At 41.3% G+C, this 8,830-nt stretch overlaps 1 long non-coding RNA gene and 1 pseudogene across 2 annotated transcripts; both read left to right on the top strand.

Moving 5' to 3' along the window:
• Positions 1-1,539: 1,539 nt before the first annotated feature.
• Positions 1,540-3,271, top strand: LOC118793052 (annotated as a pseudogene).
• Positions 3,272-4,110: 839 nt separating this feature from the next.
• Positions 4,111-7,322, top strand: LOC118793384. Of its 2 annotated transcripts, none has more exons than XR_005005656.1 (4): positions 4,111-4,473; positions 5,234-5,313; positions 5,414-5,530; positions 7,096-7,322. It is a non-coding gene; the product is annotated as an uncharacterized LOC118793384 (long non-coding RNA). The 2 variants fall into 2 exon arrangements; XR_005005655.1 differs by having other exon boundaries at positions 4,111-4,604.
• Positions 7,323-8,830: the final 1,508 nt, after the last annotated feature.

The raw sequence follows: 8,830 nt of genomic DNA, 5'->3' as shown, positions 1-8,830 counted from the left end.
TATCTACCCTGCTTGTCTCTGTCTTGTTTGCTAGTTTGTCTCAGTTTGCTGTTTTGCTACTCGCCGTCTGTTCTGGTTTGCCTGTTGGCTCCTTTTGCTTTGCCTGTTTATTCTTGACTACGATTTCTGGACCTGGTTTGTGGAATGTTTGCTGTGTTTTTCTGGTTTTGGACTTTGTCTGTTTTTCCTGACTTCGTTCCTCGTTCTTGCCCTGTGGTTTTGGTTGCCATGTCTGCCCGGTTTTTGACTCTGCCTGCCCTGACTTCATTTTGTGGATTACCCGTTTGGATTAATAAACCCGTTTTTGGCATCCATCTCCTCTGTCTGTGCTTGAGTCCCTGCCTGAGTTCTGACAAAGATATGTTCAGCGCAAAGCCAATAAAGCTCATCATCTAAGGAACTGGGTCGGGGGCTCTTGTCAAGACACATGGGATAATGAATAGCGCCAAATATCAAGATATTTTGGCACAAAACCTGCTGGCCTCTGTCAGAAAGCTGACGATGAAGAGGAATTTCACTTTCCAACATGACAATGACCAAAAGCACAGATCCAAGTCGACCAAGGCATGGCTTCAGAAAAGGGAAAATCAAATTTTTGGAATGGCCCAGTCAGAGCCCAGACCTCAATCCCATTGAAAACCTGTGGAATGACCTAAAGAGAGCTGTACACAGGAGATCCCCTCACAATTTGAAGAAACTTGAACTTTTTTGCAAAGAGTGGGATAAAATTCCAAAGTCTAGATGTGCAAAGTTTATAGAGACTTACTCACAAACACTTGCTGCTGTAATAAATGCAGAAGGTGCTTCCACAAAATATTAGTTGAGCAGGGGGTGCAGACTTATGCAATCAGGATGTTGTAGTTTTTTTTTTTAATTATTTATTTAAAATTTTTCTCTGGATTTTTGTTTGTTGGAAGATCACATTATAGATGGAAAAACTGACATTTACATTGTTGTTATTTCTGTTTTACATTTCAAAAACCTGCAATGATGTGTATGACTTTTTATATCCCAGACATCTGGGGAAAAAATGATTTTTTTTGCCATATCGCCCCTTCCCTAAATGCAACTAATTTGCTGATCACAGACTTGAATTTTTACAAGCAGATTCAGAAAACCAAACTGCGTCTTTCTTTGCTGCAAGTCTGTTTCAGCCAGGCTGACATGAAGTGGGGGCAAAGAAATCCCAACAAAGATGCCATTGTTGATTTTTGGGGAAGGCTGAAAGATACCCAATGCTTGATGCCTGATATATAAAACTACTTAAAGGTGCCCTGAAACATTTGAATGCCTCATCAATACATTTTAAAGCACATTACACATTTTCTCCTTTTGTCTTACATTTGGTTGGTTGTTCAGTTGTGCCCTGTTTGAATAAGGAGGCTTCATGGAATATAGAGGTGTTTTTTAAAAGCAAAGAAGAATGTCAGCAAAGGCAGGGAATTTATCATAGTGTCCTTAAAGTTTAAAATGTTCAACAACTTTAAGACATGATGTAAGGGTGTATGCGGTGAAAACTCTGTCCAGGTGCAAGTGGAGATGTACCTGTTTGGTATCGGCTAGCTGATTGACTCAGCTGACCTCACCCTGGGAGGTTGTGGTTCAACTGGGTTGGACAGCTCTGCTTGAGTGGTGGTGTTTGAGAGAGGGTCCAGGGTTGTGATAGCACACTGATGCTGGATGTAACCGGTGACCAGTGTTCTTTCACAGATAGCTGAGGATTATCTCAACTATGCCTTTGCCCTCATCTACCAACCCAAAGCGCTGGCTGCCACTCCCATTGTATAGACTAATGAAGGTGTGGTTGGTATCGGGTGCCATTACATGAGGCGAGAAAAGTTGCTAGTAATGCAGGAGGAACCAGCAATGAATTTAACACTTGAAGCCTAAGTGTGCAATGGCTACCCTTTCATGATGGCAATTTTGCATGCCATTCCCAGTGTAATTAAGTGAACACTTAATGCTTACCGTTCATAATTTGCTATACATATCAGCGCTAGCCTGCTACTTGCAGCTGCTAGAAGCTTTATTCTATCACACTGTTGCTGTGCATGCTGCCCCCTGGCTTAGTATAGCATTGGATTTTTCTGGTCTGGAACCTTTAAACGCATGTAATAGTCCTTAGTGGCCCTAGTTTACTGATGTCTAAATCTTCCCTCAGGATTAGGAAACAATACTTGCTAGTGAAGTGGAGTAGTCCATTTCAATTTCCCAACCAGGGTGCCCAATGTGAGCAACAATGCCCTGAAGCCAACCTGGATCCCCTACCAGTCTACCGTGTCTTCTCCGTGAGGTTCATAACTGGTAAGCAGGACTGCTCATGACCCTCACTGACTGTATGGTACTGACCAACACCCATGGGCATTGCTAGACCCCTTTTACTGGGGCACGTGCCCCAGTATTGATCTGCTGTGCCCCAGTAAAATCTCACATTTGAGTTTTAACAAGCTCCTATATTTGGCAGTGGATTAATTTAGATTGATAATAACAGAAAACATGGATTTTTTATAATCCACAATGTCAAAGCAACGCAGTTTAACCCAAAATACAAGATAAGGTGCGCACCTTGCGGTCTGGGTCCATACACTGCCACGCGCACATTACTGTACATGCACGGCAGTGCACATGTCGTAGCCTGTGCACCGCGGCACGCATGCAGCAATCCGTGTATCGGCACGCGAAACAAGAATCAGGATTGAGGAATGATAACACTGCAGGACTAAATGCAAATATGCAATAGTTTAATTACTTGAGCTGGGTTTTGTTGTTATTATTTGCATATGCAGGGTATGGCTTTTATGCCTAAAAAACACATTGAGATGATTCATGATGTATGTTGAAATAAATATTTTCATAAAGATTAATATCTCTACATTTTTACCTTTACCAGTAGTTGTTTCAGTTTCAGCAGCAGCAGTATGGCAGTAGCAGTAATAGTGGGCTAAGCAAGGGAAGTTCATATAGCACATTATATAGCACATTTCATAGCAGGCATTCAAGAAAAAAATTGTGTGATTTGAGTAATGGGGGCCTGTGCCCCAGTAGAGCTTTATGACAAGCAACATCCCTGCCAACACCCAACTCTCTGCAGATGACTGGTGGGCTGAGAAGGCATCCAATGTGTTCTTCCTGGGAGATGTGATGAACATTGAAGCCTCCATAGTCCAGGCCAACCAGGTCCCCCCGTGTCTTTGTGGACAGCTGTGTTGCCACCCTAGTCCCTGATCTGGATACAGTTCCCAGATATGACTTCAACGAGAACCACGGGTAAGTGTTGTGTGCCACATAAAAACCCTACCCTACCCTACTTAAAAGCTGTGAACTGCAGGTGTAGCGGAGCTGAAGTGATTAGCTTGTGTGAGTCCTGCGTAAAGCCTTAGGTAGCGGGTAGCAGGTAGCCGAGTGGTTGCAGCGGCTACGTCACTCCCTCTGAGACCTGGCTAAGTAGCGTTGTCGCCGACAGCCTAACGGCAATTTCCCTTTAGCTCAACTGGCACGACGCTGGCTTTAAGGGGTTGGCAGCGAGCAGTAAGAACCTCGGTTCGAAACTCGCTCGCTCGCCGACCCACGTAACATCACATTAAAACACAACGCAAGAGACCACCCGTTACACAGGATTGGCTCTTCAGGTGCCTGTGCTCCTGCTCCAGCTTTCTTGCCAGAGTCCAGGATGACAAGCTACAGATTCAAACAGATACTTTCAGGTTCTTCCAGGATACCAGAATGTAACGCGGTGAGAAAAAACGCATTGCAGACAATGTAGTGTTAAACAATTTAAGGTTTGGTACAGTTCACAATTACATATTGGAACTACTTAGTTCAATTTTTTTTTGCCTAGGGCATTTGTTAATAGATAAGCAACTAAGTTTATCTTATGTGCGCGTGTCACAGAGATACTCATTTGGGTCATTAACGGGAATTCTGGGATGTTACGATGATATGTGTTTCAATTTAAATTTAAATATTACTTTTGAAGTAATGCTTTCATGTTATGTGAATGTGTAAAACAGTGTTTCTGTTATTTTGATGCAAAATATAATTTTATTTTATTTGTATAGTTTTATACATGGTGAGGTGAAAGGTCAGAGGGCAAGTGTGGGGGAGGAGGAAGAAGAGAGCAGCTGCGGGAAGACAGTGTGAGACACGCGTGGTTCTGAAGTTAAAAAAAAATATATAACGTGAAAAGCGTTTATGTCAGAGATTACCCTTTTAGTTTGAAGAGAATTCGGACGGAATATCTACAATTAAACTGGGTGTTAATAAAGTGCAGTTTTGTGTAAAAGTTATTGAAGTCGACGGAGCCTTGGCGGTTAGCTTTCATGCTAGGGGCTTTCGCGGACGACTTCCCGTTACCGCTCGCAGATAAACTGCGTTGAGTCTGTGAAACTTGCTGTCGCGGCATCGAGATTCCGATCTCCACCTGCATGAAGATTCGATTCCTGGCCTTGCTGCATGGAACCATAGCTTTTGTCGGTGCGGTAAACCACTCACGACCATACTGGATTAAGGCACTGTGCGAGTTATTTTATTTATTTTTTGCTCTTCAGTGAGCGAAGCGGCCATTTGTTTTGGGCCACGACGAACTCTAGCCCCGCTCCAGGCCTGTAACGTTTAGTTTTGTTCATTTGCCGGCTTAGGTATAGGTTGTGAGAGTGTGTGTGTGCCCACTGTTGCTTTATAGAATTCATGGTTGTGTGAATGCTAAATGTATTAATAGTATTCTGTGGAAGGATTTATGTGATTTATTAGTAGAGAATACTTACCCTATTGTGTTTCTGCATTGATTACTAAGACATAAGTGTGGAGAAAGTTTGTGTTAAAAGGGTGTCATTTATTACTAGTATTTCATGTATGCAAAGCCATATATATATACATATTTACACATTTGCGGCTAATATACATGTAGTTCATGTTATGTACATATAGAAAGGCCTAGGACAAAATACAGACAGCAAACAGCCAGATTTAAATTTATTGGGTTAATGAAAGAAACCAGGATGCCCTTGTAGTACCATGTATATGGCATAGGGGGCGCTACAAGAAGTTCAGTGAGTAAAACTTGAACCATAGTGGTTTAATGCTAGGAACTCAAGAATGCAGCCAGCTTATACTCTAACATCTATTCTTGACCTGGCTGCTTGTCTACAGATTTACATTCTCTGTCATCTGAAATCCACAATAGCTTCTGCTACAACTGATTTCCAATGCAAGGCTTAACCTGTTCTTGTGCTAGGTGGATATCTGCAGGCAGCAATGAGCAACTATGTGGCCGCTGTGACTTCAGGAAGAGAAGGAACGTGGAAGGTGATGCAGGTATGATTGCTGTTATGTTATACCTGTTGCCACTAATGATGATGACATTTACTTACTCTATGCATGGCAAGTTGTATACAAGTGTCTTTACTCTCCTCAGCATTATAGTAGGGAAGTGACTATACCCTTGGCCTCATCATTGTATAAACTGCCACCTGTGAAGTGGTGCCTGAATTCCATAGCTCTCCATTGGAGGGAGATGACCACAAAGCAGCAGGTAACTACCCTGTTTGAATCTAGTGCTTGTATTTATTGCGTCCTTACTAGATACTCGCAAGGGGGGCAGCTCCTTGTTTCTTTGGACCAGGAGTTGGGATAAAAATTTTTTTTTGAAATGTGAACTCCAACCTTTCCTCTGCTGTGCAGCTGTCTCTGAGGTTGTCGTCCTAGCTAGCTAGAGTGATTGTTGTTGTTGGCTTGTTCTGTATGATTATGCTGAGGACTGTGTTCCTCCGGAGACAACACCAACATGCTATTTTAATTATCAGATAATAAAGCCTCTCATGCAAAGTGCTCATGGTCTGTTTTACTTGACACCTGGGCCCAAATTTAATTTTGGCAGCCGCTGAACATACTAGTACATATCAGATGGATTATAATTGGCTGTGACAGTGTAATATGGCCAGAAAGAGCTATGAGATGAGTGAGGCTGTGGGAGTTTAAACTGAGTTGACTGCTGAGGTGCAAATTTAACAGGTGCAGTATCACTTTTTCTGCTCAGTCAACAATGGTATGTGCATGAAAATGCATATAAACTGAACATTTTACATGAATTTAAATCTAATATTGCATGTCAGTGTGGAACCGACTAGCAGCAATTTTTCTTCTGAATCACATTCCTGCCACATTCGGCATGATGGCTTTTTGTTAGACTAAACTGCTTTCTGCAATTCACAATATTGATCAAAAAAAAAAAAAAAACGGTAAACTACGACAACTGTAAAATTGTGAGGCCCACAACATCACCCCAGATTACAGGTTTAAATTTAGTACTTTGCAATAGCATGTGTTAGTTATCAATCTGCCATTTACGAGAGTTGTAAGATTGTAAGGATCCCAAAATCATCACAGCTTAAATGCAAATGTTAAGTGTGAAAACAAACAAAAAATGGACATGTCAGTTATCTGCACACCTGTAATGCTTCATTTCAGCCATGCTAGTAGTTTAAGTTAAAAACGCTAAGCTGTATGGACATCTGTGCTCTCTGAGCAGCAGTAATTTAAAGAATGTGTATGTCATATAATGGAGCAAAGGGGCATTGTGGCATCACAAGGGGAATGGTCATAGAGGGCTGTTATGACCCCAGCTGGTAAAATCAAGCAGGCAAAAGAAGCTGAAAAGAGAAGGGGAAAGTGTGGCAAGTTGAGCACTCTGAAAAGCAAGTGATGATTGAAAAAGAAGCCAAAAAGGATAGTAACTTTGTTGAAAATAAGACATTGACATGTTCTGTTCATTTACATGAAAAATGGTTCAAAATTTTCCCTATTAAAATCCCTGGCAATAAAGGCATTATTTCTATTTCATGCTCAGTGCTCCCTATTCCTCTGTAGAAACTGCATTATTACACTACCCCCCCCCCCCCCCCACACACACACTCCAGCAATATGTGAAATTTAATATATAATGTCCAGGAATTTATTGTAAATAAATAACCAAATAAAAGGACTCTTAATGAAAATAGATTGGTGGTGTTGGTGAGCTTTACTTCCTCACATTGCACAGGGACCACAGGGCTGGCAGCTCCATATCTGCAGTCACTGTGCATGCCTTTGTCTTTTCAGATCCCTCAGAGAGGAGTATCCTGCCTTCCGTCATTTTCTTCTGGATGGCACAATCCAGCTGCATTGCAGTTTGTTTCTGAAAGGGACATCTGTGTGATTACATGCCCCCCCCCCATTGCTGACAAAACATTAAATTGCTCCTCTCCCCATGACCAATAATTGACAGCTGACTCATTTGACATAGCCATTTTATACAAAATGCATTGAGTTAACTGTTATTGGTGTAGGTCCTCAAATGAATAAAAGTATTGTTTCTAATGAAATATGGACTGATTCTGTCACCTGATCGATCTTTGTTGCCTTGTGCCCGTATGCCCTTGCTACTTCTGGTCGTGGTACTGATCGTTCCATATGTGGTCTCCTTGGCAGCAGTCGCAGATGTTCCTCTACTGGTGGCTCTTGGAAATTCTCACCTCGGAGCTTGGACTTGTTAGCGTTTTCTTTCTTCACTGGTTCAACGGGGATGTTTTTAGACTCCTGCGTCTTTTTCTGGTAGGAGTCACATCTCTCCATCCCAGCTTTTGGTCAACATAAACAGTAAAGTAAGTGTATTCGAGTTAGGAAACATCAGACTATCCTAATTACTGTACACGAACAGTAAAGTTTACTCATCACTCAGTTATTCTTATAATTGCAAACACTGACCTTTTCTTACTGGATACAGTAAGAAGTATGACAGAAAATAAGCATCGGAAAGTTTATGTATTCATTGGGGACGTTGCCTACACGGAGAAGTGAGGTTGTAATGTAGCCTAAAGGGATGTAAATTGTAATCTTTGTCTTCCGTTTTGGGACAATGTCACTTTACTGTAACCATGATTTTTTTTTTTTTTTTGAACAGTTGTTTATAAAACAGGTGTTAGCCAATAATTCTTACCAGTTATCTCCAAGAATCCTTTACAGGAGTTCAATGTACATGAAACGCAAACTGTCATTTGCTATTAGACGAACGCGAACTGCCCTTGAAATCGTTGTCATGACAAAAAAAAAAAACACCGAACAAAGACATATGGGTGTCATCGTCGCAGTCACAATTGACATGGAACGTTGCAGTGATTAATGCAATCGAGCTGTTAGTTATCAGTTGTACCGTCAAAAAAGCAGGGGCTAAACATCAATTTTTGTCATTGGCTAGCTCTTCTTTGAAACAACGACAAGACGATTGTTTCCTTGTTTCCTCGCGTTCCTGCGTATCTTGGACATCGCTCTGGATAAGATCGTCGGCTAAAGGATGAAATGTAATGTAACAAAAAAGGAAAAAATATTCCTATGCAATAAAATGCAAGGAAACTACCATCATCGTTGCTAAAGACGGCGAGTTAAACAATTAACGTTTACTTTCCGTTTCAATCTATGTTACGGTAAATACGGAGAAGGTATTTAGGCAAGTTTTTACACCGTTGATTATAACTATGATTACTTTTTGTTTGTAAAGCGCCCCTGAAAAGGTAAGAGAGAAGGAGAGAATATAGTTTGGTTGGTTATTTGACTGTGATGTGGTTGATATTTAGGTAATGCATATACAATAAAACAGAAACGTTTTACATTAACTCAGTGGTTTGGTGTGCACCAGTATGATAACTTGTGAGGAGTGAAAGTATGTACCTTTCTTTCCCAAGTGAATTCCGCTCACAGATAGTGGGTATATAAGAACACTGGGTAAAACTGTGAGAGGCAGTTGAACTGTCTGTATGTATGGGTTGCCCTGTAGTCTGAGTAGACACAACTATACTCT

Source organism: Megalops cyprinoides, chromosome 18 (genome assembly GCF_013368585.1).
Source record: "Megalops cyprinoides isolate fMegCyp1 chromosome 18, fMegCyp1.pri, whole genome shotgun sequence".
NCBI lineage: Eukaryota > Metazoa > Chordata > Actinopteri > Elopiformes > Megalopidae > Megalops > Megalops cyprinoides.
Note: the sequence above shows the minus strand (reverse complement) of the source record. Positions and strands in the feature narration are given on the sequence as shown.